The following is a 10,654-nucleotide window of genomic DNA, read 5'->3' as shown; positions in this document are numbered from 1 at the left end:
CAAGAAAAGTTCCCAAGAAATGTTATGATTGAATTTTATTTGCTGTACATTTTGTGTGATTCTTTGTAAAGTTGTTTATCAGCACAGATGTTTTTTTCTTCTTTCTCTTTCTCCTTCTTCTTTTTTCTTTCTTTTCTTATAATCTTTTGTCATGTAACTAAAGGGGGGGTAGTTTTCTTTCAAAAGATAGGAGATATGTTTGGTTATGTTATACCATGTAATGATGATTAGCAACATTTAGTACATAACTTACTTTATGCAGTAGGGTATAGAATGTGGAGTACTTCATTGAAGCTTGTATTACATGTTATGCAGTAGTTGGAATGTGGGACACAGCGGATTGGAATACCAAGGTCAGTTGGTGCTGATCCTATGGGCCCTTCTCCTGTGTGCTGCTTTCTCATACTGCAAAAAACCTACTAAGAAACTACGTTGGTTATTGGCATTTATGTCAAAAGAGCCTCCCCCCAGGCGTGTTCACCATTCATTGTGGTGTGAGGAAGTCTGGACCTAAGGAGCAGTGAGACAGCACTGTGGAGTTCAAGGACATCGGAGTTCTTGGAGGAGACTACTCGGGTAGGCGGGACGTTCTACCGCCAACTGTGATAATGGTAGTATGAGGGTGCTGAGAACAGCCTGTATTACCTTGTGACATAATTTGCAGCAGACACTGGATGGAAATCTAGACATGGTCGGATTCGATCTCCTCTCAGGTTAGCATCGATGAGTGAATGAAACTGATAGTGGTGGTGGTACCGTTCAGCCAGATGAAGGAAAATGAAGAATTACTCTAACTGTTCGGACTTAACTTTGTATCGCTGCAAGGTTGCTACTTTAGCTGCGGTGAGGCAGTTGGGGGTGTTAATATTAGGTTTACTTTGATGGTTGTCCTCCTACATGTAATCCTAACACTGCCCACCATCTGGGATGGAAGGCGTGGTCCTTAGCGGCCTGCAACCCATTGTAGAAGACTGGTATAAAACAGTGCAGTGCACCACTAGTCTACACTATTTTACCGAATATTATGAGGGGTGTGGCCACGCCTGCAAAGAACAAGAAAGTTGGGAGTGGGACTCCGCCCCCATCCAGGTACACAGCCTAAATTCACTTGCATAATAAAATGCCACGAACTTCACCATGTTTTCCAGTTGTTTTATTTTACAAACGTAATCCAATATTAATAATTTCTTGAAGTTTTTTCATGTCACCAAAGAGATGCTTACACTTTCACTATATTCTTAATGGAGCAGGAATGCCCATCCAGGCCTTCTACTGCGCCATGACAGTGTGCATAAATTCATCCATAAACGTCATTCTTATACGCCCAATGCATTTCGAGCCTCAACTCTGGCTCTTCGTCAGGGGTTAAATTATATAAATGTAAAACACATCTGTTAGACTCTATGCATGACCCAATGCCATTCATTAATCATTACACATACAGTTGTTGCTAACTTCTCATATCAACGTTTTCCCGCTAAAAATGTAACCTCTTGTTACCATTTAAATAAGTACTCATATTTTCTACCCTTCTACCCTTATTCTCTTCGACAGGTACAAATTCAACATTGTCCTGCCCCAGCTCACTAACAAACCCACGATGTTTAATAAAAAGCAACCTATTATTCCCCATTGAATTATCCTGCTCCTTAGACCATACCTTTCAATCGAAAAGTGCTAACTTCTTCCCACCGTCTTCACTGCTCTGACGGAATCGCCCTGATGCTCAACCCTCTGACTTTTTACCTTTTTCAATCAGTTATCTCCTCCCCTCCCTTTCACCTGTTCCACGTTAGGCCTCCCACATTACGTAACCCAATCGCTGCTCTCCTTCCTGTTCCGGTCTCTGCCTCCAAATCCCACAATACACTTCATGTATCACCCTGTTACTCAAAGTATGCTTCAACAGTTGCTCTCCTGAGTTCATCCCCCATCTCCCTGAATCTCCCAAAGTACTCAATAAAAATGCTCCGCCCACCCTCTGATGTCTTTTCATGTCGATTATGTAATGTTTTACCTACGATCTTTCAAGTAACAGCTTATTACAAAATAAACTCCTGTGCAACAACAGAATCACAATATGTGAATTAAAAAATAAGCCAAAAAGTCGCCCAAGTGTCCAACTTCAGTTGTCCTTCATAAGTTTCATAAGATCTCGCTTATAGACCAAGTTTATACAGTCGTCTCTCGTGTGACAGTTTTCCATTTGATCTAATTTTTCACTGTGCTTCAACGGGTGCTACTCGTCCATGGGCCGAAAGTAATAAATGCATTTTCAAGAAGCGACGATGTGCACACCTTCTTTAATCCATTTTAACTGCATTCCTTTTTTTGTGTTGATGTTTTTCATCAAATTGCGTGCTCCCTGGTAAAACGTGGTGAGCCCTTTTCCACGCCAGGAATATAACAAGAAAGTTGGGAGCGGGACTCCGCCCCCATCCAGGTGCACAGCCTAAATTCACTTGCATAATAAAATGCCACGAACTTCACCATGTTTTCCAGTTGTTTTATTTTAAAAACGTAATCCAATATTAATCATTTCTTGAAGTTTTGTCATGTCACCAAAGAGATGCTTACACTTTCACTATATTCTTAATGGAGCAGGAATGCCAATCCAGGCCTTCTCCTGCGCCATGACAGTGTGCATAAGTTCCTCGATAAACGTCATTCTTATACACCCAATGCATTTCGAGCCTCAACTCTGGCTCTTCGTCAAGGGTTACGTTCTATAAATGTAAAACACATCTGTTAGACTCTATGCATGACCCAATGCCATTCATTAATCATTACACATACAGTTGTTGCTAACTTCTCATATCAACGTTTTCCTGCTAAAAATGTAACCTCTTGTTGCCATTTAAATGAGTACCCCTATTTTCTACCCTTCTACCCTTATTCTCTTCGACAGGTACAAATTCAACATTGTCCTGCCCCACCTCACCAACAAACCCACGATGTTTAATAAAAAGCAACCTATTATTCCCCATTGAATTATTCTGCTCCTTAGACCATACCTTTCAATCGAAAAGTGCAAACTTCTTCCCACCGTCTTCACTACTCTGCCGGAATCGCCCTGATGCTCAACCCTCTGACTTTTGACCTTTTTCAATCAGTTATCTCCTCCCCTCCCTTTCACCTGTTCCACGTTAGGCCTCTCACATTACGTAACCCAATCGCTGCTCTCCTTCCTGTTCCGGCCTCTGCCTCCAAATCCCACAATACACTTCATGTATCACCCTGTTACTCAAAGTATGCTTCAACAGTTGCTCTCCTGAGTTCATCCCCCATCTCCCTGAATCTCCCAAAGCACCCAAAGTACTCAATAAAAATGCTCCGCCCACCCTCTGATGTCTTTTAACGTCGATTTTGTAATGTTTTACCTACGATCTTTCAAGTAACAGCTTATTACAAAATAAACTCCTGTGCAACAACAGAATCACAATATGTGAATTGAAAAATAAGCCAAAAAGTCGCCCAAGTGTCCAACTTCAGTTGTCCTTCATAAGTTTCATAAGATCTCGCTTATAGGCCAAGTTTATACAATTGTCTCTCGTGTGACAGTTTTCCATGTTATCTAATTTTTCACGGTGCTTCAACGGGTGCTACTCGTCCAAGGGCCGAAAGTAATACATGCATTTTGAAGAAGCGACGATGTGCACACCTTCTTTAATCCATTTTAACTGCATTCCTTTTTTTTGTGTTGATGTTTTTCATCAAATTGCGTGCTCCCTGGTGAAACGTGGTCAGCCAATTTCCACGCCAGGAATATAACAAGAAAGTTGGGAGCGGGACTCCGCCCCCATCCAGGTGCACAGCCTAAATTCACTTGCATAATAAAATGCCATGAACTTTGTAAAGTCTTGCTTTGGCGCGCATCTGGGTGCGCTCTTCGGGTGTTCCCTTGTGACTTGCTGCTTTGGGCTGGTGCTTTCTGCACTGCTGCGCATTTGTGTCATGCACTTTCGCACTTCTTGTTGCCGGGTTCCAGAACCATTGTCGGTTCGTGTGGGGTTGCTCCTACTTTCGCCATATTGCTGCAGCGATGACCTGTGACCACCAGGCATCGCTGTGTTCTTTTCCGGCGTGGCGTAGGTGCTTCTGGAGTGTTGCTTCTTGGAGGGTTGCGTCATCACTCCATTGACCTTCTGGTCTTGCTTCTTCTTTGCGTTGTCGGTTGCGATTCTTTGGAATGTCCTGCGTGGAGTTGCTGCACTCCTGACGCGCTTCTGGGGAGTTTCTGGGGTTCTATCGCGTTCTTGCACTTCTGGCGCGCTCCTGCGCCATCGCCTTTTAGTTTCTCAGGCTGTGCGGTGGCTTGGTGGCGTTCCGGTGTGGCAGTGTCCTTGCGCACTCTCTCTCGCACTCACCGTTGTCTTTCTTTCCTTTCCCCTGATGGTAGATGTTTTTCTGTCGCGTGCTGTGGTAGGGTCGCCTTTCTTTAGTTACTTCCTGCTAGCACGCAGCTGCCATCCACCTCTGTGCTGCTGCTATGACTGTTTTGCTGTGGGGCGCTTGGGGTCACTAGTGCGGGCTGCAGTGACCTCTCACTTCCTTTTGTGTGTGTGTGAGTGCAGTGGCGCTAGATGGCAGTGCTGCTTTTTCTGGTTCACTTGTGGGGTTCTTATTTCTAGCGTTGTGCTCCCTGTATTGACTGTGCACTCTCACCCCTCCTTGTAGCATATGTGTGAGCTCTGGGGGTGTGTGTAGTTTTACAGTTGTTCACTGAGAATCATGCCCTTATCTTGTAGGCTGTTGCATGGGGACGACACACTATAAGCGTGTAGAAAAACGGGCTGCTTTCACCTACTGGCTCAGATTTCAAACCGACTGCCTTCTCTACTTGGACACCATGTGGTGGCGACATCCTAGCATCTCTCTGCGAGACTGACTGTGCTGGGAGAAGTGTAGGTTAACGGCCATTAGGTGGCACTGCGGGCTGATTCAGATATGCGAGGCTGCTTTCCTTTGTCTTGCTAGAGTTCAGCAGGTGGGGGCTCCTTTGCAGGCGCGGCTGTGTTACCGCCTGGTGGGGATTGGGAGGCTTGCGCAGTCAGGCGGCAAAACGCCTTCTCCCGCGTGGATGACCGGCTGAGAAGAGAGACACGGGCCGGCAGCCTTGAACACCGGATGCTCGCTTACAGCAGGTAGGGACATCGATGTGAAGCGGGGGTCCAGTCTCAGTTGCACACATGGCGCTCTCCTGCAGGTCTCTTTCTTTTCAGGGGCTGCGCAGGTTGGGGGTGTTGGTGGTGTTCTTCCCGGCTTCAGGCCGGACGCTGGTTCCTCCTTCTCCTTCACTTTTTGGCACTTTTCAGCGGCGGCCGGCATTGTGGCAGTCCGGCCCCGCGTGCCATTGCTTCTCCAGGGCCTATCGCTTTCTCCGGCGGGGAAAAGTTCTCCTTATAGCGGGTGGGCTCCGCTTGCAGCCACAGTGCCTGGCAGCACTTCTCACGCTGCGAACACATTCACACCGCTGCCGCAGCAGCCTCGCTCACGCGCTGCACGGCCGGGCAGTAGGTGCTGCTAGCAGGCCGCGGGTGGGCTCTGCTGGTCTTGCTCTCACTGTTGGGGGCAAAGTTAGTGTTTGTAGCAGGTGGGCTCCGCTTTACACTTGTTCTCGGCGGCACTAGCTGGCGGCCGCCATTATCGCCGTTTTCACCATTGCGGGTGGGCTCCGCTTTCATGCATGTGCATGGGCTCACCTTCGGCCGACGGGCCTACTCAACCACGCGGGTGGGCTCCGCGTTGGTTCCTCCGTGGTGGGGGTCAGTAGCGGCCGACGCGGGTGGGCTCCGGTCGGTCCGCTTTTGCGGGGCACAGTTGCGGCCGGTGCAGGTGGGCTCTGTCCGGTCTGCTTATCCTCTTGGGGGCACCGCCATGGCAGGGCGGCATTCAGCAGGCTGGAGAGGTGCGGGGTGGGCTCCCGGTCACCTCCTCCTTCTCCCCCAGGCTCGGGGCTCGTCGCACGCCCCATGGGCCTCTCGGCGGCCGGCTCTTTCTTTAGGGTTGTGTGCCTTCGCTGCTGGCAGCTTCCTTTCCCTTTTTCCTCGATGTTTTTCTTGGCTGGCACGCCTGGGCACAGCGTTACCTCCTCATCGCCATTGTAAAGTCTTGTGTGGGCCTTAGGCCCTCATGCTAATAAAGACTGCAACACGGACACACTGGATGCATGGTGCAACTGGCCCAGAGCACGTGGGCTCGGCCTCTTTTATTTAGCCTGTGTCACCTGACCAGTGACATCAATGGTGGGTGGGTGTTCAGTGTAATTACAGGCTCAGCACTAGAATGCTGACCGACTCTGAGTCCTTACATACTTCACCATGTTTTCCAGTTGTTTTATTTTACAAACGTAATCCAATATTAATCATTTCTTGAAGTTTTTTCATGTCACCAAAGAGATGCATACACTTTAACTATATTCTTAATGGAGCAGGAATACCCATCCAGGCCTTCTCCTGCGCCATGACAGTGTGCATAAGTTCATCCATAAACGTCATTCTTATACACCCAATGCATTTTGAGCCTCAACTCTGGCTCTTCGTCAGGGGTTGAATTCTATAAATGTAAAAGACATCTGTTAGACTCTATGCATGACCCAATGCCATTCATTAATCATTACATATACAGTTGTTGCTAACTTCTTATATCAACGTTTTCCTGCAAAAAATGTAACCTCTTGTTGCCATTTAAATGAGTACCCCTATTTTCTACCCTTCTACCCTTATTCTCTTCAACAGGTACAAATTCAACATTGTCCTGCCCCACCTCACTAACAAACCCACGATGTTTAATAAAAAGCAACCTATTTTTCCCCATTGAATTATTCTACTCCTTAGACCATACCTTTCAATCGAAAAGTGCAAACTTCTTCCCACCGTCTTCACTGCTCTGCCGGAATCGCCCTGATGCTCAACCCTCTGACTTTTGACCTTTTTCAATCAGTTATCTCCTCCCCTCCCTTTCACCTGTTCCACGTTAGGCCTCTCACATTACTTAACCCAATCGCTGCTCTCCTTCCTGTTCCGGTCTCTGCCTCCAAATCCCAAAATACACTTCATGTATCACCCTGTTATTCAAAGAATGCTTCAACAGTTGCTCTCCTGAGTTCATCCCCCATCTCCCTGAATCTCCCAAACCACCCAAAGTACTCAATAAAAATGCTCCGCCCACCCTCTGATGTCTTTTCACGTTGATTATGTAATGTTTTACCTACGATCTTTCAAGTAACCGCTTATTACAAAATAAACTCCTGTGCAACAACAGAATCACAATATGTGAATTAAAAAATAAGCCAAAAAGTCGCCCAGTGTCCAACTTTAGTTGTCCTTCATAAGTTTCATAAGATCTCGCTTATAGACCAAGTTCATACAATTGTCTCTCGTGTGACAGTTTTCCATTTTATCTAATTTTTCACGGTGCTTCAACGGGTGCTACTCGTCCATGGGCCGAAAGTAATAAATGCATTTTGAAGAAGCGACGATGTGCACACCTTCTTTAATCCATTTTAACTGCATTCCTTATTTATGTGTTGATGTTTTTCATCAAATTGCGTGCTCCCTGGTGAAACGTGGTCAGCCCTTTTCCACGCCAGGAATATAACAAGAAAGTTGGGGGCGGGACTCCGCCCCCATCCAGGTGCACAGCCTAAATTCACTTGCATAATAAAATGCCAGGAACTTCACCATGTTTTCCAGTTGTTTTATTTTACCAACGTAATCCAATATGAGTCATTTCTTGAAGTTTTTTCATGTCACCAAAGAGATGCTTACACTTTCACTATATTCTTAATGGAGCAGGAATGCCAATCCAGGCCTTCTCCTGCGCCATGACAGTGTGCATAAGTTTATCCATAAACGTCATTCTTATACACCGAATGCATTTAGAGCCTCAACTCTGGCTCTTCGTCAGGGGTTAAATTCTATAAATGTAAAACACATCTGTTAGACTCTATGCATGACCCAATGACATTCATTAATCACTACATATACAGTTGTTGCTAACTTCTCATATCAACGTTTTCCCGCTAAAAATGTAACCTCTTGTTGCCATTTAAATGAGTACCCCTATTTTCTACCCTTCTACCCTTATACTCTTCGACAGGTACAAATTCAACATTGTCCTGCCCCACCTCACTAACAAACCTACGATGTTTAATAAAAAGCAACCTGTTATTCCCCATTGAATTATTCTACTCCTAAGACCATACCTTTCAATCGAAAAGTGCAAACTTCTTCCCACCGTCTTCACTGCTCTGCCGGAATCGCCCTGATGCTCAACCCTCTGACTTTTGACCTTTTTCAATCAGTTATCTCCTCCCCTCCCTTTCACCTGTTCCACGTTAGGCCTCTCACATTACGTAACCCAATCGCTGCTCTCCTTCCTGTTCCGGTCTCTGCCTCCAAATCCCACAATACACTTCATGTATCACCCTGTTACTCAAAGTATGCTTCAACAGTTGCTCTCCTGCGTTTATCCCCCATCTCCCTGAATCTCAAAAAGCACCCAAAGTACTCAATAGAAATGCTCCGCCCACCCTCTGATGTCTTTTCACGTCGATTATGTACTGTTTTACCTACGATCTTTCAAGTAACAGCTTATTACAAAATAAACTCCTGTGCAACAACAGAATCACAATATGTGAATAAAAAAATAAGCCAAAAAGTCGCCCAAGTGTCCAACTTCAGTTGTCCTTCATAAGTTTCATAAGATCTCGCTTATAGACCAACAATTGTCATACACAATTGTTCATACAATTGTCTCTCGTGTGACAGTTTTCCATTTGATCTAATTTTTCACGGTGCTTCAATGGGTGCTACTCGTCCATGGGCCGAAAGTAATAAATGTGAAAGTGTAAGCATCTCTTTGGTGACATGAAAAAACTTCAAAAATGAATAATATTGGATTACGTTTGTAAAATAAAACAACTGGAAAAGATGGTGAAACATGGTGAAGTTCGTGGCATTTTATTATGCAAGTGAATTTAGGCTGTGTACCTGGATGGGGGTGGCGTCCCGCTCCCAACTTTCTTGTTATATTCCTGGCGTGGAAAAGGGCTGACCACGTTTCACCAGGGAGCACGCAGTTTGATGAAAAACATCAACACAAAAAAAAGGAATACAGTTAAAATGGATTAAAGAAGGTGTGCACATCGTCGCTTCTTCAAAATGCATTTATTACTTTCGGCCCATGGACGAGTAGCACCCGTTGAAGCACCGTGAAAAATTAGATAAAATGGAAAACTGTCACACGAGAGACAATTGTATGAACTTAGTCTATAAGCCAGATCTTATGAAACTTATGAAGGACAACTGAAGTTGGACACTTGGGCGACTTTTTGGCTTATTTTTTAATTCACATATTGTGATTCTGTTGTTGCACAGGAGTTTATTTTGTAATAAGCTGTTACTTGAAAGATCGTAGGTAAAACATTACATAATCGACGTGAAAAGACATCAGAATGTGGGCGGAGCATTTTTATTGAGTACTTTGGGTGCTTTGGGAGATTCAGGGAGGTGGGGGATGAACTCAGGAGAGCAACTGTTGAAGCATACTTTGAGTAACAGGGTGAATCATGAAGTGTATTGTGAGATTTGGAGACAGAGTCCGGAACAGGAAGGAGAGCAGCGATTGGGTTACGTAATGTGAGAGGCCTAACGTGGAACAGGTGAAAGGGAGGGGAGGAGATAACTGATTGAAAAAGGTCAAAAGTCAGAGGGTTGAGCATCAGAGCGATTCCGGCAGAGCAGTGAAGACGGTGGGAAGAAGTTTGCACTTTTCGATTGAAAGGTATGGTCTAAGGAGCAGGATAATTCAATGGGGAATAATAGGTTGCTTTTTATTAAACATCGTGGGTTTGTTAGTGAGGAGGGGCAGGACAATGTTGAATTTGTACCTGTTGAAGAGAATAAGGGTAGAAGGGTAGAAAATAGGGGTACTCATTTAAATGGCAACAAGAGGTTACATTTGTAGCGGGAAAACGTTGATATGAGAAGTTAGCAACAACTGTATGTGTAATGATTAATGAATGGCATTGGATCATGCATAGAGTCTAACAGATGTGTTTTACATTCATAGAATTTAACCCCTGACGAAGAGCCAGAGTTGAGGCTCGAAATGCATTGGGTTTATAAGAATGACGTTTATGGATGAACTTATGCACACTGTCATGGCGCAGGAGAAGGCCTGGATGGGCATTCCTGCTCCATTAAGAATATAGTGAAAGTGTAAGCATCTCTTTGGTGACATGAAAAAACTTCAAGAAATGATTAATATTGGATTACGTTTGTAAAATAAAACAACTGGAAAACATGGTTAAGTTTGTGGCATTTTATTATGCAAGTGAATTTAGACTGTGCACCTGGATGGGGGCGGAGTCCCGCTCCCAAATTTCTTGTTATATTCCTGGCGTGGAAAAGGGCTGAGCACATTTCACCAGGGAGCACGCAATTTGATGGAAAACATCAACACAAAAAAAAAGAATGCAGTTAAAATGGATTAAAGAAGGTTTGCACATTGTCGCTTCTTCAAAATGCATTTATTACTTTCGGCCCATGGACGAGTAGCACCCGTTGAAGCACCGTGAAAAATTAGATAAAATGGAAAACTGTCACACGAGAGACAATTGTATGAACTTGGTCTATAAGCAAGATCTTAT

Source organism: Lissotriton helveticus, chromosome 8 (assembly GCF_964261635.1).
Source record: "Lissotriton helveticus chromosome 8, aLisHel1.1, whole genome shotgun sequence".
Lineage (NCBI taxonomy): Eukaryota > Metazoa > Chordata > Amphibia > Caudata > Salamandridae > Lissotriton > Lissotriton helveticus.
Note: the sequence above shows the minus strand (reverse complement) of the source record.